The 25,171-nt window shown below is 53.4% G+C and overlaps 1 protein-coding gene across 6 annotated transcripts in view; it reads right to left on the bottom strand.

The window, feature by feature from the left end:
- Positions 1-25,171, bottom strand: part of LOC121872272 (protein TANC2-like) — an 82,877-nt gene that overhangs the window by 46,562 nt on the left and 11,144 nt on the right. The gene's annotated exons all lie outside the window — the stretch shown is intronic.

Raw genomic sequence — 25,171 nt, 5'->3', positions numbered from 1 at the left:
CATGGTGATGGCTGAGTATGGGGAGCGTGTGTTGTACATGGTGATGGCTGGGTATGGGGAGCGTGTGTTGTACATGGTGATGGCTGAGCATGGGGAGCGTGTTGTACATGGCATGGTATGGGGAGCGTGTTGCATACAGATGGCTGGTGTGGGGAGCGTGTGTTGTACATGGTGATGGCTGGGTATGGGGAGCGTGTGTTGTACATGGTGATGGCTGAGCATGGGAGCGTGTTGCTATGGTGATGGCTGGGTATGGGGAGCGTGTGTTGTACATGGTGATGGCTGGGTATGGGGAGCGTGTTGTACATGGTGATGGCTGGGTATGGGGAGCGTGTGTTGTACATGGTGATGGATGAGCATGGGAGCGTGTGTGTTGTACATGGTGATGGCTGAGCATGGAGTGTTGTACCGAAAGGGTATTGGTGGCACGCTGTCACCACCACCAAAGGGTATTGGTGGCACGCTCTCTGCCATCACCACAATACGGTATTGTGGCCACCACTCCCACAAGATACTGGTCTACAGTCACCATCCTGGTTAAAAAAAAAAAATACAATTTACCCCGCGAGGGCCTAGTGTATTGGGCACCCCCTTGCATCTAGTAATTTCTAGTGGAAGGTGAAGCGCAAAAGCGTTTACAGCGCCCAACAGGGAAGCACGCGTAATTCATGCTTGCCTTCAAACCTGATAACAGTTGGTTGTGAAGACCTGCCCGCGACCCACGTCTGACCTGTCTGCTGATCTGGGATACAAAACTTCACGCTAACCTATGGTCTATTATCAACTTAAAGAAGGAAAAAAATTGGATCTAATAACCCCGGCGTCTGAGTTACCCGTTCTCAGCGCTGTTCTCATAATTTATTGGACTTTGCATGCTTCCCTGTTGGGCGCTGTAAACGCTTCTGCGGTTCACCTTACACAATGATGTAGGGGAGTGCCCTAATAAAAAAAAAAAGACTTGAGTCACATAATGGATCAAACTGAGACACAATGGATCAAACTGAGACCAATGGATCAAACTGAGACAATGGTTCAGGCTGAGGCACAATAGATCAAGATATAAACCCTGCCGTTAAGTCTTATCAACCAACTTGACAATTTAAGTAAAGTCTGAAAGTTGTGTTGTGTGTTTATCCCATTAACTACAAGGAAGACTGGCTACTAGGTAAGTGAGATGGAGGTTATGTACACAATTTTAAATGAGTTGCATAAGGTGGAGTAAACCAACATTCGGCCGTAATGGAACGGTTGGCAGGTGCAAGGGCGGAGTCATTGGTTCGTCCAGGAGTGTGGGAGGAAAACCGCCCCGTCCGCTTCCCTGTCCACTGGCTACGACTTCTCTCCACCTCTTATGTGTTTTTCACTAGTGACGATTAACTTTGAGTAATATTTTCACTCATTCACTATCACGAGAGAAAAATAAGAATGAATGTCTGCATATGAATAGCAGTCGGTAATATAAACTTCGCCACGACAGTTATTCAAAATATTCGCGGAGACCCAAACAAACAAGATCACTGTTGCCAACTCCCACAACTAACCGGGATAAAAGTCAAAATCCACTAAACTTTACTTAATACCAACCCAAACTCTGTAAAATTGGTTAAAATCATGTCGATATTCGCTTCAATTCAATAATCGTAGACAAAAGTATCCTGTAAATAATTCAAGGTAACCCATATAGTGCCTGGAACCCACATTCGCTAGGTTTTGTCATTTCTTGTACAGATATGTTGGTAACATTGTAAGAGCCAAACCTACCAACAGCCTCGTCCCGGAGATGCCGAGTTTTACCTTTTTGGGGCGGAAAATATGAATAATTGCTTACATCACCACAGACGTTATATGGTAAAGTAAACAAATGTCGGGACACAAAACATCTACAAGATATCCGGTACAACCAAGTAAATATTCATCCCCTGAATACGATGAATTATACCTAAAGAAAATAATTAAATCCCCTGAGTACGATATAAAACCCTACGAGTACAATGAATTTGCCAACTGAGGTAAATATTCACCCATTGAGTGCGACATAAAAAAAACCCCTGAGTACAGTGACTAAATTTTTGAGCACATGAGTACAAAACTTTTTGAATACGATGATCATTCCCTTGGGTGCTTAACTGTGTATCAGTATAAGTCGGATTTAAGTCCATATATATTTACACACACAAATGCGCCTTTCACTCCCACAAAGACAAACTGAAGTAAATAGGGAGCTTGGTTCTTTCCAGTCGTCAAGCACCTGGTGGGTAAACTCTGTGTTAGTTCCAAAAGGTCTGTCCCTGGTCGACCACCGCCCACACACCACTCAACGCCTGCCTCTCCACCGTGTATAGGGAACTGCTTCTTTACGCCACACACACACACACACACACTTCTTGGGACTGATAAAATAATCAGTGTTGACAAGACCCCACCATGACTCCGGCTGCACAGGTGGAGGCCGCCGTCTACCTCACACCTATCCTACATCAGATTTATCCTACGTCACTATCCTAGCCACCCTACGTCACTATTGATCCCATCCTCATCACTGTCTCCATCACGACAATCATCACCTTCACTATACCACTATTGTCACAATCCCCAACACAACAGCTTGTGAGTCAGTCATCAAAGAAACCTTGGAGTGTCGTCAGACTGGTAAAAGAATGCTAACGATTATATTATGGTGAACAACTAATACTAATATTAAAAAAAAATATATGAATGTTTTACGAACAATGAAAAATCTTACGAATGTGTAATTAATTGAAAGACACCCCCTAATATATAGATCGGAAACTGGCAGAATCGGTGTCTGGTCTGGTCGGGTCGCTGACGGGTAGGATAGTGTCTGGTCGGGTCGCTGACAGGTGTGGAGGATAGTGTCTGGTCGGCTGCTGACAGGTAGGATAGTGTCTGGTCGGGTCGCTGACAGGTAGGATAGTGTCTGGTCGGCCCTGACAGGTAGGATAGTGTCTGGTCGGGTCTCTGACGGGAGGATAATGTCTGGTCGGGTCTCTGACGGGTAGGATAGTGTCTGGTCGGGTCTCTGACGGTAGGATAGTGTCTGGTCGGGTCTCTGACGGTGGATAGTGTCTGGTCGGGTCTCTGACGGTATAGTGTCTGGTCGGGCCTCGTGGTAGGATAGTGGTCTGGTCGGGCTCGTGTAGGATAGTGTCTGTCGGGTCTCCGACGGTAGGACAATGCATGGGTCTTCTGACGGTAGGATAGTTCCGGTCGGGTCTCTGACGGGCAGGATAGTGTCTGGTCGGGCCTCTGACGGTAGGATAGTGTCTGGTCGGGTCTCTGTGGTAGGATAGTGTCTGGTCGGGCCCCCTGTGGTGATAGTGTCTGGTCGGGTCTCTGACGGGTATGATAGTGTCTGGTCGGTCGCTGACAGGTAGGATAGTGTCTGGTCGGGTCTCTGACGGGTGAGATAGTTCGTCAGGCCCTACGGCAGGATATGTCTGGTCGGGCCCCTGACGGGCGATAGTGTTCGGTCCAATGCCGACAGGTAGGATAGTGTCTGGTTGCCCCGTGTAGGATAGCCTCTGACGGCATGATAGTGTTCGGTCGGTCGCTGACAGGCAGGATAGTGTCTGGTTGCTCTGACGGGTAAGAAGTGTCTGGTCGCCCAGGCAGACGGCGGGTTTGGTCGGGTCTCTGACAGGTCGGCGTAGGATAGTGTTCGCGGTCTCCGACGGCAGATAGTGTCTGGTCGAATGCTGGGGTGCGGGCAGAAAGTGTCGGTCGGCCCCTGCGGGCAGGATAGTGTCTGGTCTTCTGACGGGCAGGATAGTGTCTGGTCGGCCCTGTGGTATGATAGTGTCTGGTCGGGCTCTGTGGTAGGATAGTGTTCGGTTGGCTCTGACGGGCAGGATAGTGTCTGGTCGGGCCCTGTGTAGGATAGTGTCTGGTCGGCCTCTGTGGTAGGATAGTGTCTGGTCGGCCCTGACGGGCGATAGTGTCTGGTCGGGTCTCTCTAGTGCAAGATAGTGTCTTCGGGTCTCTGACGGCAGGATAGATGTCTGGTCGGGCTCCTGGGAGAATATGGTCGGGTCTTGCGGTATGATAGTGTTCGGTCGGTTTCTGACGGGTAGGATAGTGTCTGGTTTGGTCTCTGACAGGTAGGATAGTGTCTGGTTGCCCTGACGGGTATGATAGTGTCTGGTTGGGCTCCTGTGGTATGATAGTGTCTGGTCGGCCCTGTGGTATGATAGTGTCTGGTCGGGTCTCTGTGGTATGATAGTGTCTGCTGGGTCTCTGTGGTATGATAGTGCCTGGTCGGGGTCTCTGTGGTAGGATAGTGTCTGGTCGGCTCTGGGGTAGGATAGTGTCTGGTCGGTCTCGACAGGATAGTGCTGTCTGGAAGTGGCCCTGACGGATATTGCCTGAGTAGTGTCTGGTCGGGTCTCTGACGGCAGGATAGTGTCTGGTCGGGTCCCTGACGGGTATGATAGTGTCTGGTCTTGGACAGGTAGATAGTGTCTGGTTGTCTCTGACGGGTATGATAGTGTCTGGTCGGTCTCTGACAGGTAGGATAGTGTCTGTTGGTCTCTATGATATGTCTTCGGCCCGGTATGATAGTGTCTGGTCGGCTCTGTGGTAGATAGTGTCTGGTCGGGTCTCTGACGGTATGATAGTGTCTGGTCGGGTTCTGAGTATGATAGTGTCCGGTCGAATCTCTGTGGTATGATAGTGTCTGTTGGGTCTCTGTGGCAGGATAGTGTCTGGTTGGGTTCTGGACGGGTATGATAGTGTCTGGTCGGCCCTGACGGGTAGGATAGTGTCTGGTGGGTCTCTGTGGTATGATAGTGTCTGGTCGGGTCTCTGTGGTATGATAGGTTCTGGGTTCTGATGGTATAGTGTCTGGTCGGGTCTCTGTATGATAGTGCTGGTCGGGCTCTGTAGGATAGTGTCTGGTCGGGTCTCTGTGGTAGGATAGTGCCCGGTTGCCCTGACGGGTAGGATAGTGTCTGGTCGGGTTCCCGTGGTATGATAGTGTCTGGTTGGCCCTGCAGGTACGATAGTGTTCGGTCGGGTCCCTGTGGTAGATAGTCGTTGGGCTCGGTATAGTGCTCGGTCGGGGCTCTCGTGGTAGGATAGTGTCTGGGTTCTCTGCGGTATGATAGTGTCTGGTCGGGTTCTGTGGTATGATAGTGTCTGGTCGGGTCCCTGTGGTATGATAGTGTCTGGTCGGGTTCTGTAGATAGTGTCTGGTTGGGTCTCTGTATGATAGTGTCTGGTCGGGCCCTGTGGTAGGATAGTGTCTGGTTGGGTCTCTGACGGGTATGATAGTGTCTGGTCGGGTTCTCTGACGGGTAGGATAGTGTCTGGTCGGGTCTTGTGGTATGATAGTGTCTGGTCGGGTTCTGACGGTAGGATAGTGTCTGGTCGGGTTCCCTGTGGTATGATAGTGTCTGGTTGGGTTCTGTGGTATGATAGTGTCTGGTCGGGTTCTGACGGGTATGATAGTGTCCGGTCGGGTTCTGACGGCATGATAGTGTCGGTCCTACAGGAGAAGTTCGGTCGGGCCCTCGGTATGATAGTGTCTGGTCGGGTCTCTTGCATGATAGTGTTGGTCGGGCCCTGTGGTAGGATAGTGTCTGGTTGGGTCTCTGGACGGAGTATGAAGTGTCTGTCGGTCTTCGTAGATAGTGTCTGGTCGGGCTCCTGCAGGCGATAGTGTCTGGTCGGCCTCAGGTGGGATAGTGCTCGGTCGGGTCTCTGTGGTATGATAGTGTCTGGTTGGCCCTGTGGAGGACTGGGCCAGGTTGCCTGACGGGTGTGATAGTGTCTGGTCGGGCTCCCTGACGGGCAGGATAGTGTCCGTCTCAAAGATAGTGTCTGTCGGCCCAGGGTAGGATAGTGTCTGGTCGGGTCTCTGTGGTATGATAGTGTCTGGTCGGGCTCCTGTGGTATGATAGTGTTCGGTTGGGTCTCTGTGGTGGATAGTGTCTGGTTGGGTCTGACGGCAGGATAGTGTTCGTCGGTCTCTGACGTGGTAGGATATGTCCGGTCGGGTCTCTGGACGGTAGGATAGTGTCTGGTTGGGCTCCTGTGGTGATAGTGTCTGGTCGGGTCGCTGACAGGTAGGAAGTCGTCCCAACCCAAACCCCGATATCTGGTCGGCTCTGTGGTATGATAGTGTTCGGGTCGGTCTCTGACAGGCAGGATAGTGGTCTGGTCGGGTCTCTGACGGCAAGGATAGTGTCTGGTCGGCCTCTGACGGGTCCAGGATAGTGTTCGGTCGGGTTCCCGTGGTATGATAGTGTCTGTTGGGTCCTGTGGCAGGATAGTGTCTGGTTGTCTCGACGGGCATGATAGTGTCCGGTCGGCTCCCAATGGTAGGATAGTGTTCGGTCGGGTTCTGTGGCATGATAAGTGTCTGTCGGCCTTTGGTGATAGTGTCTGGTCGGGTCTCTGTGGTATGGATAGGTTCGTCGGTTGGTATGGAGCAGGGTCGGTTGGGCTCCGGTATGGTCGGGGTCCCTGACGGTAGGATAGTGTCCGGTCGGGTCTCTGAGCGGCAGGATAGTGTCTGGTCGGGCCCCGACGTGGCAGGATGTGGTCTGGTTGCCCTGTGGTGGGATAGTGTCTGGTCGGGTCTCTGTGGCATGATAGTGTCCGGTCGGGTTCTGACGGCAGATAGGCATACTGACAGAGCTGGCGTCTGAATCTGGGCCCTGTACGGCAGGATAGTGTCTGGTCGGGTCTCTGTGGTAGGATAGTGTCTGGTTGGTCTCTGACAGGTGATAGTGTCCGGTTGGCCCTGACGGGGGATAGTGTCTGGTCGGTCTCTGTGGTAGGATAGTGTCTGGTCGGGTCTGTATGATAGTGTCTGGTCGGCTCTGACAGGTAGGATAGTGTCTGGTTGGGTCTGTGGTATGATAGTGTCTGGTCGGGTCTCTGCAGGATAGTGTCTGGTCGGGTCTCTGAGGTAGGATAGTGTCTGGTCGGGTCTCTGACGGAGAGTGGCTGGGTAAAGGGTCTCTGGTGCAGGATAGTGTCTGGCTGGGCCTCGTGGTATAGTGTCTGGTCGGTTCTGTAGTAGGAGAAGTGTCCGGTCGGTCTCTGACGGGTAGGATAGGTCTGGTTGGGTCTCTGACGGTAGGATAGTGTCTGGTCGGGTTCTGTAGGTGGATAGTTTGGCCGGTCTCTATGGGATAGTGTCTGGTTGGGTCTCTGCAGGTATGATAGTGTTCGGTCTCTCGGAGGATAGTGCCTGGTCGGTCTTTATGGGAGGATAGTCTGGTCGTGGGTTTGGTCTTGGGTAGGATGTGTTCGGGTTCTGAGGTAGAGTTGGTCGGGTTCTGTGGTAGGATAGTGTCTGGTCGGGTCTCTGAGGTAGGCCTGGTCAGCAGGATAGGTGTCTGGTCGGCTCTGACAGGTAGGATAGTGTCCGGTCGGGTCTCTGACAGGCAGGATAGTGTCTGGTCGGGTTCTGTGGCAGGATAGTGTCTGGTCGCCCTGTGGTAGGACAGTGTCTGGTCGGGCTCCTGACGGGTAGGAGTAGTGTCTGGTCGGTCTCTGACAGGTAGGATAGTGTCTGGTCGGTCTCTGACGGGTAGGATAGTGTCTGTCGGGTTCTGACGGTATGATAGTGTCTGGTCGGCCCTGGACAGGTAGGATAGTGTTGGTCGGTCTCTGGCAGGCATGATAGTGTTTGGTCGGGTTCTGACGGGTGAGGATAGTGTCTGGTCGGGTCTCTGTGGTAGGATAGTGTTCGGTCGGGTCTCTGCGGGTGGTGATAGTGTCTGGTCGGTCTCTTGACAGGTGATAGTGTCTGGTCGGTCTCTGACAGGCGATAGTGTCTGGTCGGCTCTGACGGTAGGATAGTGTTTGGTCGGCTCTGACGGTAGGATAGTGTCTGGTCGGTCTCTGACGGTAGGATAGTGTCTGGTCGGGTCTCTGACGGGTAGATAGTGTCTGGTCGGTCTCTGACTGGTAGGATAGTGTTCGGTCGGTCTCTGTGGTAGGATAGTGTTGTCTGGTCGGGTCTCTGCGGTAGGATAGTGTCTGGTCGGGTCTCTGATGGTAGTATAGTGTCTGGTCTGGGTTCTGACGGGTAGGATAGTGTCTGGTCGGCCCTGTGGTAGGATAGTGTCTGGTCGGGTCTCTGTAGGATAGTGTTCATCTCTGACGGGTATGATAGTGTCCGGTCGGGTCTCTGACGGCAGGGATAGTGTCTGGTCGGGTTCTGACGGTAGGATAGTGTTGGTCGGGTTCTGTGGAGGATAGTGTCTGGTCGGGTCTCTGGACGGTAGGATAGTGTCTGGTCGGGTCTCTACGGGTAGGATAGTGTCTGGTCGGGTCTCTGACGGTAGGATAGTGTCTGGTCGGGTCTCTGACGGGTGGGATAGTGTTCGGTCTGGGTCTCTGACGGCAGGGATAGTGTCTGGTCGGGTCCTGACGGTAGGATAGTGTCTGGTCGGTCTCTGGACAGGTAGTATGAGTGTCTGGTCGGTCTCTGACAGGTAGGATAGTGTCTGGTCGGCTCTGACTGGTATGATAGTGTCTGGTCGGGTCCTCTGACGGTAGGATAGTGTCTGGTCGGGTCTCTGACGGGTATGATAGTGTCCGGTCGGGTCTCCCTGACGGGTGTAGGATAGTGTCTGGTCGGGTCTCTGGGGTAGGATAGAGGTTCGGTCGGGTTCTGACGGCAGGATAGTGTCTGGTCGGTTCGACGGAGGATGCTGTCCCATTTCGGTTCTTGGATAGTGTTGTCGTCTGGGGTATGATGGTGTCCGGTCAGTCTCTGTGGTGGGATAGTGTCTGGTCGGGTCTCTGACGGGTAGGATAGTGCCGGTCGGGTCTGACGGTGATAGGTCTGGTCGGTCTCTGACGGCATGATAGTGTTCGGTCGGTCTCTGATGGTAGGATAGTGTCTGGTCGGGTCTCTGCGGTATGATAGTGTTCGGTTGGGTCTCTGACGGGTAGAGGCGGGTCCTGTGGTATGATAGTGTCTGCTGGGCCCTGACGGGTATGATAGTGTCTGGTCGGGTCTCTGTGGTATGATAGTGTCTGGTCGGTTCGACGGCAGATAGTGTTCGGTCGGGTTCTGGACGGGTATGATAGTGTTCTGGTCGGGTTCGACGGGCAATAGTGTCTGGTCGCCCTGTGGTATGATAGTGTCTGGTCGGGTCTTCGTGGTATGATAGTGTCTGGTCGTCTCTGTGGTAGGATAGTGTCTGGTTGGGTCTCTGTGGTATGATAGTGTCTGGTCGGGCCCTGTGGTAGGATAGTGTCTGGTCGGGTCTCTGACGGGTATATAGTGTCTGGTCGGCTCTGACGGGTATGATAGTGTTCGGTCGGGTCTCTGTGGTATGATAGTGTCTGGTCGGGCTCTGTGGTATGATAGTGTTCGGTTGCTCTGACGGGTATGATAGTGTCTGGTCGGGTCTTCGGTATGATAGTGTTGGTCGGGTCTCTGTGGTATGATAGTGTTCGGTTGGGTCTCTGACGGGTGGGATAGTGTTGGTTGGGTCTTGACGGGTATGATGCCGGTCGGGTTCCTGTATGATAGTGTCTGGTCGGGTCTCCTGTGGTAGGATAGTGTCTGGTTGGCTCTGTGGTATGATAGTGTCTGGTCGGGTCTCTGTGGAGGATAGTGTCTGGTCGGGTCTTGTGGTATGATAGTGTCTGGTCGGGTCTCTGTGGTAGGATAGTGTCTGTTGGGTCTCTGTGGTATGATAGTGTCTGGTCGGGTCTCTGTGGTAGGATAGTGTCTGGTTGGGTCTCTGTGGTAGGATAGTGTCTGGTCGGTCTCTAAGATAGTGTTGGTCGGGCTCTGTGGTAGGGATAGTGTCTGTGGGTCTCTGTAGTAGGATAGTGTCTGGTTGGGTCCCTGTGGTATGATAGTGTCTGGTCGGGTCTCTGTGGTATGATAGTGTCTGGTCGGCCCTGTGGTAGGATAGTGTCTGGTTGTCTTCTGTATGATAGTGTCTGGTCGGGCTCTGTGGTAGGATAGTGTCTGGTTGGGCTCTGTGGTGAGGATAGTGTCTGGTCGGGCCCTGTGGTATGATATGTTCGGTCGGGTCTCTGTGGTAGGATAGTGTCTGGTTGGCCCTGTGGTATGATAGTGTCTGGTCGGTCTCTGTGGTAGGATAGTGTCTGGTCGGGTTCTGTGGTAGGATAGTGTCTGGTCGGGTTCTGACGGGTAGATAGTGTCTGGTCGGCTCTGACGGTATGATAGTGTCTGTCGGGCTCTGTGGTATGATAGTGTCTGGTCGGGTCCCTGTGTATGATATGAGTTCGGTCGGCTCTGACGGGTATGAGGTTCTGGTCGGGTCTCTGTGGTAGGATAGTGTCTGGTTGGGTCTCTGTGGTATGATAGTGTCTGGTCGGGCTCTGTGGTATGATAGTGTCTGGTCGGGTTCTGTGTAGGATAGTGTCTGGTCGGGTCTCTGTGGTATGATAGTGTCTGGTCGGTCTCTGTGGTAGGATAGTGTCTGGTTGGTCTCTGACAGGTATGATAGTGTCTGGTGGGTCTCTGCGGTATGGATAGTGTCTGGTCGGGTCTCGTGGTATGATAGTGTCTGGTCGGGTCTCTGTAGGATAGTGTCTGGTCGGCTCTGTGGTATGATAGTGTCTGGTCGGGCCCTCGTATGATAGTGTCTGGTCGGGTCTCTGTGGTATGATAGTGTCTGGTCGGGTCTCTGTGGTATGATAGTGTCTGGTTGGGTCTCTGTGGTAGGATAGTGTCTGGTTGGGTCTCTGACGGGTATGATAGTGTCTGGTCGGGTCTCTGTGGTAGGATAGTGTCTGGTCGGGTCTCTGACGGGTATGATAGTGTCTGGTTGGGTCTCTGACGGGTATGATAGTGTCTGGTCGGGTCTCTGTGGTAGGATAGTGTCTGGTTAGGTTAGCGAGTGAAGAGGTTAACAAGTGAGCTGCTGACGACAAACTGTACTGTACGGTTTTCTTGCAACATAATCATAACATCGTGACGTCATTCGTAAAATTTGCTAAACTCGGTCAACTTGTATTGCCTAACACAAAAGATTCCTTATCCAGAACCAACCTGACCCAGAAGCTAACCTAACCCTCTCTACCTAGAACCTAACCTAATCTAATCTAACCTTATGTAGAGCTCAACATAATCTAACCTCACTAAACTTTACCCAGAACCTAACCTAACCCGATGTTCGCATAGTGAATACCAAAATAATAATGTTAATAATGAGGTATTTTTGAGTGGAGCAGCGTGTTCTGACGATATAACCAGAGATCACCTGTGACGCCAGAGTCTTACTTTATTGATCTTGTGGTGAGGACACTACAGTATACATCACACTTATACGTAGGCTACACCACAGTACAAAAACACTTACATACACTGTTGTATATGTACACCATAACGCTTACATACACTGCTGTACAGTATGTGCACCATAACACAAACATACACTGCTGTACAGGTATACAGTATGTGCACCATAACACAAACATACACTGCTGTACAGGTATACAGTATGTGCACCATAACACAAACATACACTGCTGTACAGGTATACAGTATGTGCACCATAACACTTACATTATGTTGTGTGTATTAACCAGTGTGCGGAAAGTAAGCCGTAGGTGTTGACCGTAGGCGTGGGTGAAGGTCTGGATGATGGTGTTGGTGGCACTGTACACTTACCTTCAAGGACAGACAGACAACCAGGGCAGCTGGCCACGAACCACATAACCTAACAGTAACATGTGTATGACACACACACCACATGGTCATGCTATCTCACACTCTTCCTGCCTTCCTCTCATCCCCTTTTGCCTTTCCTGCCCCCTCCCACTATTCCCCCCATCACTCTCTTCCCCCCTACCCTTCCTGGCCTCCCACTCACTCACCCATGATCTTCCCTCACATAGAAGACACTTTTTGGGGGGCAGGTGGGAGGTGAGGCAGGTGGGGGGGGGGGTAGGAGGTAGGTGGGGGGCAGGGAGGTAGGTGGGTAGGGGGGGTGGTAGGTGGGGTAGAGGGGTGTAGGTGAGGGGTAGGGGTAGGTAGGGGGGTGAGGGTGGGGGTAGGTGTAGGTGGGGGGGGGGTAGGGTGGTGAGGTAGGTAGGGGGTAGTGAGGTGAGGGGTAGGTGAGGGGTAGGGGTGTAGGTGGGGGGTAGGTGTAGGTGAGTAGGGGTAGGGGAGGTAGGGTGTAGGAAGGGTAGGGGGGTGGTGAGGGGTGGGGTAGGTGAGGGGTAGGGGGTAGAGGGGTAGGGGTGTAGGTGAGGGTAGGGGGTGTAGGTGAGGGGTAGGGGTGTAGGGGTGAGGGGTAGGGGTGTGGTGAGGGGTAGGGGTGTAGGGGGAGGGGTAGGGGTGTAGGGGTAGGAGTGTAGGTGAGGGGTAGGGTGTAGGGGGAGGGGTAGAGTGTAGGTGAGGGGTAGGGGTGTAGGTGGGGAGGGGTAGGGGTGTAGGTGAGGGGTAGGGGTAGGGGTAGGGTGTGGGTGGAGGTGTAGGTGAGGGAGGGGTAGGGTGTAGGTGGGAGGGGGGGGTAGGTGAGGGGTAGGGGTAGGTGAGGGGTAGGTGTAGGTAGGGGTAGGGGTGTAGGTGAGGGGTAGGGTGTAGGGTGTTTGTGTAGGTGTCGGTGGGGTGGAGTGAGTGGTGGGAGGTGTAGGTGGTAGTGGTATGTCGTCGGCAGAGTGTGGTAACACCGTACCCTGTAAAGCTGCCTGCTCGACCACGGCGCCCACCACCACCACACGTCCCTCTTGCCTCATTCTCATACATACGCCCAACCTCCACATACCGTCACCAACCTCCGCCACATACCGTCACCAACCTCCATACCGTCACCATCCTCCGACACATACCGTCACCATCCTCCACATACCGTCACCATCCTCCGCCACATACCGTCACCAACCTCCGCCACATACCGTCACCATCCTCCGCCACATACCGTCACCATCCTCCGCCACATACCGTACCGCCGTCACCAACCTCCGCCACATACCGTCACCATCCTCCGCCACATACCGTCACCAACCTCCGCCACATACCGTCACCATCCTCCGCCACATACCGTCACCATCCTCCCATACCGTCACCAACCTCCGCCACATACCGTCACCAACCTCCGCCACACCGTCACCATCCTCCGACACATACCGCCACCATCCTCCGACACATACCGTCACCCATCCTCCGACACATACCGTCACCATCCTCCGACACATACCGTCACCATCCTCCGACACATACCGTCACCATCCTCCGACACATACCGTCACCATCCTCCGACACATACCGTCACCATCCTCCGACACATACCGTCACCATCCTCCGATCCTCCGACACATACCGTCACCATCCTCCGACACATACCGTCACCATCCTCCGACACATACCGTTACGGCCAAGAATACGGAACCCGACGCCGACACACGGGGTAGGGGCATGAGTCACCAGACGTGCCCCAACAGGGGGCACGAGTCCCCAGACGTGCCCCAACAGGGGCAATGAGTCACCAGACGTGCTCCAACAGGGGCACGAGTCACCAGACGTGCTCCAACAGGGGGTATGAGTTTCACCAGATGTGCCCCAACAGGGGCACGAGTCCCAGACGTGCCCCAACAGGGGGCACGAGTCACCAGACGTGCTCCAACAGGGGGCAATGAGTCACCAGACGTGCTCCAACAGGGGGCATGAGTCACCAGACGTGTGCCCCAACAGGGACACGAGTCTCAGACGTGCCCCAACAGGGGCACGAGTCACCAGACGTGCTCCAACAGGGGGCATGAGTCACCAGACGTGCTCCAACAGGGGGCATGAGTCACCAGACGTGCCCCAACAGGGGGCACGAGTCACCAGACGTGCTCCAACAGGGGGCACGAGTCACCAGACGTGCTCCAACAGGGGGCACGAGTCACCAGACGTGCTCCAACAGGGGGCATGAGTCACCAGAATTGCCCCAACAGGAAATTTGAACACACGGCAACTTGTGATTCACAGCCAGAAATATGTGTGAACTTCTGGCTCGGTGATTTGGTATGATTCATTTTTGTTAGTATTATTGTAATTATTCCAAAGGCTATAGTGAGAGCATGAGTTAACAAGACAATGCACAGATATGAAGTAACTAGCCTCGTGGGCATTAACTTCCGTCTTTCAGAGAACTGTCCACATACCCCAACCCTTCCACTGGCCCCAAGCCTCCAGCTGGCCCTGATCCGGCCCAGAGCAGAGCAGAGCAGACCAGGCCAGGCCAGGTGGTCACCCTCCAACAACGTCCGTGTCTCTACCACAGTAGATAATGACACTGTTGATACTCTATTGTTCCTCCCCTCCACTTTCCTACCTACCACCCCCTACCCCACTTACCTACCTACCACACCCCCTCCTCCCCTCACCTACCTACCACCCCCCCCCCTCTCTCTCTGGAGGTACAGTTAACTAAACTGGTTGTAAGCTGCGTTAGTGACGACAACTCGGTTCTTTCTGAAAATTTTGATCTGTTGTTGCGGACATGTTAATTGCTGTTAGGAGAGAGTGTGTGTGTGTGTGTGAGATCAATGCCGTCAGTAACTATTTGTTTGTGGGGGTCAAACTGAGGTACAGGTAAAACTGTCTCTCAGCAGTTGGTCCCTCACTCTTAAGAGCTGTGTTGTGTTTCACCCTGAGTGTAGGACCCACGGCCTGCCACAACTCCCCTCTTCCGTCAATGAACGCGAGGGGAAACGCACATCAAAACAAAAGGGGCTAACAGAGGGTAAACGCGACCACATACACACACACACAATGCCTTTTGAAATCTATACAAAATTTCTCTGTCGACGATTCTTAATGTCCACAAAAGTATGTTCTCTCTCTCTCTCTCTACCTGGTCGACAAGTGGTGAGGCAAGAATTTCCTCCATCTGGTCCCCGCTTCTAACAGGTCCCAATCCCAACAGAACTAGTGTTGTGTAACAAGTAGGACTTTATTCCCATTTAAATGGGGTCTAATTACACAGGAACCTCTTAGAAATGGGGCCCAAGAGGACTGGGCGGCGGTGTTGGTGTACAACTATGGCGGACCACAGTAACCTTCCCTCTCACCTTACCCACCTGTGTGGTGCTCCTACAGCTACACCATGCCTCTGTCTCACAGCCACACCATGCCTCTGTCTCACAGCCACACCATGCCTCTGTCTCACAGCCACACCATGCCTCTGTCTCACAGTCACACCCACGCCTCTGTCTCACAGCCACACTCCGCCTGTCTCACGGACACGCTCTCGCCATTCATTGTAGAGGGATCTCTCACTTCCTGGGAATGAATAAGTCTGACATTTGATATCAAACTGTGGCCCGCGGCGGCCATCACCCTCCCCCCTTCCTACTCCTCCAGTCACCACCGACACCACCACCGTGATTCTCCTACTACCACCACCACGTCTACCACCACCACCGTGATTCTCCTACTACAACCACCACGTCTACCACCACCACCGTGATTCTCCTACTACAACCACCACGTCTACCACCACCACCGTGATTCTCCTACCACCACCACCGTGATTCTCCTACTACCACCACCACATCTACCACCACCACCGTGATTCTCCTACCACCACCACACCATCACCAATGACAGGAGTGTCATCACAACTCTTCTGGAGCAGCACCTCAACCCACTGGCGCTGATCACGTGACGGCCAGTGTTTACAAGTGCGCCTAAGGGGAAGGGAGGGGGGGAGGTGGGAAGGGGGAGGGAGGAGGGAGGAAAGGGGGTGGAGGGAGGGCATTGTGATGGAGATATCCCGTGTAGGTGCCCTTGTTAACAGCACCAGATGGTAACTCCTCCAGTGCCAGGTCTTCCCAACTGTATCTTCAGTAAACTGTTACTTATCATCACACTACCAGTCAACTATCTGGGATCACCTGAAGAATATCCACGCCAGCTTATTTAACCTAACCTAACACAATTTGGGGGGATAAGGTTAGGGGAGGGGCTAGGTGAAGTTAGGTGTGGATAGGGGGAAGGGCTAGGTGAAGTTAGGAGGTGTGGATAGGGGGAAGGGCTAGGTGAAGTTAGGTGTGGATAGGGGGAAGGGCTAGGTGAAGTTAGGTGTGGATAGGGGGAAGGGCTAGGTGAAGTTAGGTGTGGATAGGGGGAAGGGCTAGGTGAAACTAGTAGCAGCTCGGGGTCCGGCTAGGTGAGGCTAGGAGCGGGAGGTGAAGGGGCCGACAGGAGCGGGCGGAAGTGTTCAGGCTTAGTAAGAATTATATTACAGCGTCCACGAACTACTAGCCGCCAGCCTCATCTTTATCAACTATAAGGTATCAGAGTGACGGGAGGGGACTCTTCTTGGGAACTCGCCAACCCCCGTCTTCTGGTAATTCGCTACTCGCTGGTCTATATTTAAAAAAATGCACTTTTCCACAACCATCCCCCGGGACACACACACTAGTGGCGGTGAGGAAGGTTAAACTGTCAGAAATACTTGAGACTTTCTGTCGTTTTTCTTGGAGGAAATATCGTAAAAAAGATACCGTAAACGCATCCCCTGAGCAACGCTCTTGTGCATTATGCAGAAGACCCGACAGCAGCACCCTTATCCACTACCTCCTAAGATGTCCCCACACACAACGCTTCCGTGACGCCTGTTGGACCACCACTCCACGACCCCCTGACGGAGACACGATGATCCTCCCCATACTGGCCAGATATTTTGTAAATAACATTGATTATGTGTTAAAGGAATATCCTTCCTTCCTTCCTTAGGCTTTAGTAAGCCCCTTTATAATATTTATACTGTATATACTTGTCACACTTGCCAGATGCTTCTGGTGTCATTGTACAGGGGTACCTAGTGACAGCACTAGGATCCCACTTTCTCTATCAAGGAATAAACAATTGAAATTGAATTTAAATTGATACCGTAAAATTAATCAGTTTTAGCAGATCGTCGAAGGCTGAGGGTGACGGAGCTGCCAGACGGCGTGTTGTGGACAGCGCGTGGGTGTGACGCTGCCGGGAATACCTGTCGTACCGCATCTCCCAAAATATTACTGTACTATTTGATTATATAATAAATCTTTGTCATACACAGGGCCAAGGAGAGACTACCAGAGCCACAGGGAGACACCAGAGCCACGGGGAGATTACCAGAGCCACGGGGAGACACCAGAGCCACGGGGAGACACCAGAGCCACGGGGAGACACCAGAGCCACGGGGAGACACAGAGCCACACCAGGGAGACACCAGAGCCACGGGGACACCAGAGCCACGGGGAGACTACCAGAGGAGGGAGACTACCAGAGCCACAGGGGAGATTACCAGAGCCACAGGACTACCAGAGCCACGGGGAGACTACACCAGGAGGCCACAGGGAGACACCAGAGCCACGGGGAGATTACCAGAGCCACAGGGGAGACTACCAGGGCCACGGGGAGACACCAGAGCCACGGGGGAGTTACCAGAGCCACGGGGAGACCACGGGGGAGACGAGGGAACACCAGACAGCCACAGGGAGACTACCAGGGCCACAGGAGACCTGCAGAGCCACGGGGGAGACACCAGAGCCGGGAGACTACCCAGGCCACAGGGATTACCAGAGCCACAGGGAGACACCCAGGGGAGACACGGAGCCACAGGAGACTACCAGAGGGAGATTACCAGAGCCACAGGGAGACCACCAGAGCCACAGGGGAGACACCAGAGCCACGGGGAGATTACCAGAGCCACGGGGAACACCAGGGGGAGACACCAGAGCCACAGGGAGACACCAGAGCCACGGGGAGATTACCAGAGCCACAGGAGACTACCAGAGCCACGGGGGGAGACACCAGAGCCACGGGGAGACACCAGAGCCACGGGAGATTACCCAGAACCACGGGGAGACACCCAGAGCCACAGGGGAGACACCAGAGCCACAGGGAGACACCAGAGCCACGGGGAGACACCAGGCCACAGGGAGACACCAGAGCCACGGGGAGACACCAGAGCCACAGGCCACAGGGAGACTACCAGAGCCACAGGGGAGACACCAGAGCCACGGGGGGGAGACCAGAGCCAGGGGAGACACCAGGGGAGATTACAGAGCCACTACCAGAGCCACAGGAGACACCAGAGCCACGGGAGATTACCAGAGCCACAGGGGAGACTACCAGAGCCACAGGGAGACACCAGAGCTGGGAGACACACGGGGAGACACCAGAGCCACAGGGAGACACCAGAGCCACGGGGACACAGACCCACGAGGGAGACGGGGAGACACCAGAGCCACGGGAGAGACGGCTTTACCAGAGCCACGGGGACACCAGAGCCACGGGGAGACACCAGAGCCAATGGGGAGACACCTCACACAGAGCTAGACACCAGAGCCACGGGACACCAGAGCCACACCCAGAGACACCAGACGGGGAGACACCACGGGGAGACACCAGAGCCACGGGGAGATTACCAGGAGCCACCCCACAGGGAGACACCAGAGCCACGGGGAGACACCAGAGCCACAGGGGAGACACCAGAGCCACAGAGGCAGAGCCACGGGAGACCTGGGGAGACACCAGAGTCACGGGGGAGACACCAGAGCCACGGGGAGACACCAGGCCACGGAGACACCAGAGCCACGAGACTACCAGGACGGAGGCACGGGGAACACACAGAGCCACAGGGAGACTACCAGAGCCACGAGGGGGAGACACCAGAGCCACGGGGAGACACCAGAGCCACGGGGAGATTACCATAGCCACGGGGAGACCAGAGAGCCAGGGGAGAGCACGAGACACCAGAGCACGGGGAGACACCAGAGCCACGGGGAGACACCAGAGCCACAGGGAGACTACCAGAGCCACGGGGGAGACACCAGAGCCACGGAGACACCAGAGCCACGGGGAGACCATACAGAGCCACGGGGAGACACAGAGCCACGGGGAGACACCACAGAGCCACGGGGAGATTACCAGAGCCACGAGGAGACACCAGAGCCACGGGGAGACACCAGAGACACCTTACCAGAGCCACGGGAGACGGGGAGCCACACCAGAGAACAGAGCAGGGGAGACTAACCAGAGCCACAGGGGAGACCCCAGAGCCACGGGGAGATTACCAGAGCCACGGGGAGACACCAGAGCCATGGGGAGACTACCAGAGCCACAGGGAGACTACCAGAGCCACGGGGAGACACCAGAGCCACGGGGAGATTACCAGAGCCACGGGGAGACACCAGAGCCATGGGGAGACACCAGAGTCACGGGGAGACACCAGAGCCACGGGGAGACACCAGAGCCACGGGGAGATTACCATAGCCACAGGAGACTACAGAGCCATGGGAGACACCGAGTCACGGGGAACACCAGAGCCACGGGGAGACACCAGAGCCACGGGGAGATTACCATAGCCACAGGGAGACTACCAGAGCCACGGGGAGACACCAGAGCCACGGGGAGACACAGAGCCACGGGAGATTACCAGAGCCACGGGGGACTTCCAGAGCCATGGGGAGACACCAGAGTCACGGGGAGACACACCAGAGCCACGAGGCACCAGAGCCACGGGAGATTACCATAGCCACAGGGGAGACTACCAGAGCCACGGGGAGACACCAGAGCCACGGGGAGACACCAGAGCCACAGGGAGATTACAGAGCCACAGGGGACTACCAGAGCCATGGGGAGACACAGCAGGGATCGAGCCACGGGGAGACACCAGAGCCACAGGGGAGACTACCAGAGCCACAGGGAGACACCAGAGCCACGGGGAGACACCAGAGCCACGGGGAATTACAGAGCCACGGGGAGACTACCAGAGCCACGGGAGACACCAGAGTCACGGGGAGACACAGAGCCACGGGGAGACACCAGAGCCACGGGGAGATTACCAGAGCCACGGGGAGACACCAGAGTCAAGGAGTGCCATACTACTACTACTACTACTACTACTACTACTACTACTCCTCCTACTACCCCTTGCCATACGACCACCACTACTATTAACCTGTCATACTACCACTACTACCTTGCCATACTACCACTAACCCTCGTCACTAATTATATAGTGTGTCAAACATCGCAGTCTCTACCTTCCTCTTACTCATTAATACTTTAATGTTGCCTCAACCATTACATGAGGAGTCTCTCTGATGTAGGAGAGGTTCGCCCACTCACACGCCCGACAGTTAGAGGAGTGGGTCTTAATTTTGTGTTTCTCAATAAATAATGCAATTCTGAGTCCGTTAGGGCACAATAATAATCTTAACGGACTATATGGGAGTACAATCCGTTATATCGAAGGTCCATTAGATGTGAAACGTCCATATTACGGATTATATGAAAGTGAAGTCCGTTATATGGAGGTTTTCTGCACTCACCAACCTTAATGGTCAGCCCAGGTGAGTTCCCCTTACCTGCAACAATGAAAGAACACGGAGGTTAATGAAGGTGTTTTTCTTTCTTCAGTAAAACATTAAAATATAATTATGAACATGTGAGGCAATCAACATTAATAACATAATATGGGTGTAGAAGAAACTGGGTGTAGAAGAAACTGGGTGTAGAAGAAACTGGGTGTAGAAGAAACTGGGTGTAGAAGAAACTGGGTGTAGAAGAAACTGGGTGTAGAAGAAACTGGGTGTAGAAGAAACTGGGTGTAGAAGAAACTGGGTGTAGAAGAAACTGGGTGTAGAAAGAAACTAGAGTGTAGAAGAAACTGGGTGTAGAAAGAAACTGGGTGTAGAAGAAACTGGGTGTAGAGAAAAGGAAACTGGGTGTGAAGAAACTGGGTGTAGAAGAAACTGGGTGTAGAAGAAACTGGGTGTAGAAAGAAAGAAACTGGGTGTTGGAAGAAACTGGGTGTAGAAGAAACTGGTGTAGAGAAACTGGGTGTAGAAGAAACTGGGTGTAGAAGAAACTGGGTGTAGAAGAAACTGGGTGTAGAAGAAACTGGGTGTAGAAGAAACTGGGTGTAGAAGAAACTGGGTGTAGTGACATTCAATATATGCGTAGTATCACACAGGAATTGATAGCCAGCAGCAGGTCAGCGCGGGCAGGCGGGGGTGAAGGTGGGTGGGTTGGTTATATCGGGTGGTGGTCAGTCTCCCACGCCTCTACCAACTACTGCTGGCGGCTCACGTCGGAGGGGAGTCAACTTACAGGATGTGATGCTTCGGTTGTAACCCAACTAGCAGCGGTAACCTTCATCCTGCTAGTGACCTGTAGCTCTGACCTGCTTGGAGCCTGTAGCTCTGAGGCAGGTGGTGGCTGGCGAGTTGTACCACACCGTCTACCACACTCGCCGGTAGCCACTAAAATACCCTACATGTTAAAGCTCGCTCGCCTGCGCGCTCATTTTGTGTCACCTGGGAGAGGGGGGCATGACCCGAGGGTGGGGGCATGGCCTGGGGAAGGAGGCATGACCTCGGGAGGGAGGCATGGCCTGAGGAGGGAGGCATGACCCGAGGGTGGGGGCATGGCCTGGGGAAGGAGGCATGGCCTGGGGAGGGAGGCATGACCTCTGGGGAGGAGGCATGACCTGGGGAGGGAGGCATGTGGGTACTTCTTGTCTTAGCATTTTACTGTCACTTGTCTTATATAAACAATATTTCCCGAGACCTGCATTAGTGTTTCTGTTCCTCTTGATCCAGTGAACATAAATGTGGAGGAGGCAACTGGTGCGGAGGAGGAGGTCAACGAGACAGTCACAGCATCATGAGGGAGGGGCGTTAGGTTAGGTGAGTCACAGCATCATGAGGGAGGGAGGGGCGTTAGGTTAGGTGAGTCACAGCATCATGGGGAGGGAGGGGCGTTAGGTTAGGTGAGTCACAGCATCATGAGGGAGGGCGTTAGGTTAGGTGCGTCACAGCATCATGAGGGGAGGGAGGGGCGTTAGGTTAGGTGAGTCACAGCATCATGAGGGGAGGCGTTAGGTTAGGTGAGAGTCACAGCATCATGAGGGAGGGGGCGTTAGGTTAGGTGAGTCACAGCATCATGAGGGAGGGAGGGGGCGTTAGGTGAGAGTCACAGCATCATGAGGGAGGGGGCGTTAGGTTAGGTGTGAGTCACAGCATCATGAGGGGAGGAAGGGGCGTTAGGTGAGAGTCACAGCATCATGAGAGGAGGGAGGGAGGTGGAGGGGTGGGCGGTGCTAAAAATGTGTTGGGAACCATGAGGGAGTGAGTAGTGTATGCCATGAGGTTCCAAAGGGGGCCGTCGGGGAATGTAAGTCATGTGGGGCGGGGCGGGGCGGGGTGTATTTCTGGTGAGGCCTCAGCATCTTGTTACCTGACACCACACACTGTTATCACGAATGACGTCATGTTTTGCACGATGAGAACCCGCCAATCTCTCTCCTCGGGCTATTTGTAGTCCTGGTTAAGGTATAGTCTCTGTCTCTCTCTGAGCTATATAGACATGATCAAGGTAGACTAAGACAGGTAAAGTCAAGCTTCACAATAAGTACTCTACCACACCTTGATGGTCTCAATTAACTAGTATTCTGGTGTGTGTCGCTATGGACGTGTGTGGGGGAGGGTGTGTGTGAGGTAACGACGTCTTCCTCCTCCATCACCACCTTGGCACACCACGATGTTTGACCTCCCCCGTGTCACCACCTATATATAAAAGTGCCTCTACCCACATCTTCTCCTATGCTCACTATATACTCTACATCTTACACTCCTTATTCACTATAGTATAGGATCAATGTGTTGTAACTATGGCTATAAGTATAAGTATTTTATAATAAAAAAAAAATAATAATATTGATGATAATAACAATAATAATAAAAATAAAAATATTATTATTATTAATCTACAGTCGTGATGGTGGCATTGTCCTCCTGGTCCAGGTGATGGCACTGTACTCCTGGTCTTGATGGTGGCATTGTCCTCCTAATCTAGGTGATGGCACTGTACTCCTGGTCTTGATGGTGGCATTGTCCTCCTGGTCTAGGTGATGGCACTGTACTCCTGGTCTTGATGGTGGCATTGTCCTCCTAATCTAGGTGATGGCACTGTACTCCTGGTCTAGGTGATGGCACTGTACTCCTGGTCTAGGTGATGGCACTGTACTCCTGGTCTAGGTGATGGCACTGTACTCCTGGTCTAGGTGGTGGCACTGGGTCACTGTACTCCTGGTCTAGGTGATGGCACTGTACTCCTGGTCTAGGTGGTGGCACTGTACTCCTGGTCTGGTGGCACTGTACTCCTGGTCTAGGTGATGGCACTGTACTCCTGGTCTGGGTGATGGCACTGTACTCCTGGTCTGATGGGGGTCCCTCCTGGTCTAGGTGGTGGCATTGTCCTCCTGGTCTAGGTGATGGCACTGTACACTCTCCTGGTCTAGTGATGGCACTGTACTCCTGGTCTAGGTGGTGGCACTGTACTCCTGGTCTAGGTGGTGGCACTGTACTCCTGGTCTGGGTGGTGGCACTGTACTCCTGGTCTGGGTGATGGCACTGTACTCCCTGGCAGTGGCACTGTACTCCTGGTCTGGGTGGTGGCACTGTCCTGGTCTAGGTGATGGCACTGTACTCCTGGTCTGATGACTGGTAGGTGATGGCACTGTACTCCTGGTCTAGGTGGTGGCATTGTCCTCCTGGTCTAGGTGGTGGCATTGTCCTCCTGGTCTAGGTGATGGCAGGTCTGGGTGGTGGCACCTCCTGGTCTAGGTGATGGCACTGTACTCCTGGTCTAGATGATGGCACTGCTCCTGGTCTTGATGGTGGCACTGTACTCCTGGTCTAGGTGATGGCACTGTACTCCCTGGTGGGGTCAGGTGATGGCACTGTACTCCTGGTCTAGGTGATGGCACTGTACTCCTGGTCTAGATGATGGCACTGTACTCCTGGTCTAAGTGACGGCACTGTACTCCTGGTCTAGGTGATGGCACTGTACTCCTGGTGCCAGCGACCCCCAGCTGTTTGCTTTCTTCCGCCCGCCCGCCCACACACCCCTCCCCCCAGTTCTCGCACCCAAGCCAGTCCCCCCGGCCACATATCAACGCCTCTCCCCACCTCAGACCCCACTGGGACTGGCCTTACATAGCCCTGATTCAGAGTGCCACACACCACCTTCACCCAAGCTTCCTGACCCCCACACCCCCCTTGTTGTGCCACCTTCACCTTCTCCCCTTCAGGTGTCGCCTCACACCTGTTACATAATCTCCAAAAATTACCTCAAAATGAAATGTTCACACAACACCATTAATAAATGACTCCTCCCCACACACCAGTCTCCCACACTCACACACACACACACACACACACACACACACACACACACACACACACACACACACACACACACACACACACACACACACACACACACACACACAACTTCCATTTTATAAGACTCGCCAAACTAGACACACTTTGCCATCTACAGCCAGAACAATGACCAGGCTGCCCCATAAGTCACAGCTACATTAAAACAGGTCGTGTAGGTGTGTGCTGATGACAAAGGCTCTACTAGATACCTATACACAACACTTCTATACACATACCTATACACAACACCTGTATACACAACACCTGTATATACAACACTTGTATTTTCTTTCGGCCGGCGTAGATGAAAGGCGAGAGATGACATCAGAAGACAGGTGTGGGGCAGGTATCAGCGGCGGTCATCTCCGGCGTAAGATACCTGAAGGTGTACTGGGCGACGCCTCAAAGTCGCTAGTGTACATAAAGATGGAGGCGGCAGAAACTAAAAAAAAACTTATAAAAGAAGAGAAGAGACGAGGAAGAAACGTGCGGAGGAGAAAAGAAAAAGATCACGACGAAAGTAATAAAAGAAAAGACCGTGAGGGACCCGAGCCGGAGACGCCAGCGGTCACGGATGAACCTCGTAACTCCGGGTATCTATAGCTGGCCGTCTGAGTCTGGGTCCTGCTGGCTCTTGGAGGATATACTAGTAGGGGGTCGTACACACACACACACACACACACACACACACACACACACACACACACACACACACACACACACACACACACACATTGCTGGGATGCTGCAACACTCACCAGCCTTCTGCTAACCTCGTGGTCTTCACACTTGGAGCAGATTAACGTCACACTCGCCATATAGTGACACAACCATCTCCACCACAATTATTATCACAGCATCTTCTGTAACACCAAGGTTGGTGTCAGGAGCAGTGTTTTGACCTCCTCCTCCCTCCACCTTAATTCGTGTCTTGACCTCCTCCTCCTCTGATCAACCACACCAGAACTCTTCCTCCTCTGATCAACTCACA

This window comes from Homarus americanus, unplaced genomic scaffold, assembly GCF_018991925.1.
Source record: "Homarus americanus isolate GMGI-L3 unplaced genomic scaffold, GMGI_Hamer_2.0 scaffold5589, whole genome shotgun sequence".
Taxonomy (NCBI): domain Eukaryota; kingdom Metazoa; phylum Arthropoda; class Malacostraca; order Decapoda; family Nephropidae; genus Homarus; species Homarus americanus.
This window is presented reverse-complemented; position numbering and strand designations above follow the sequence as displayed.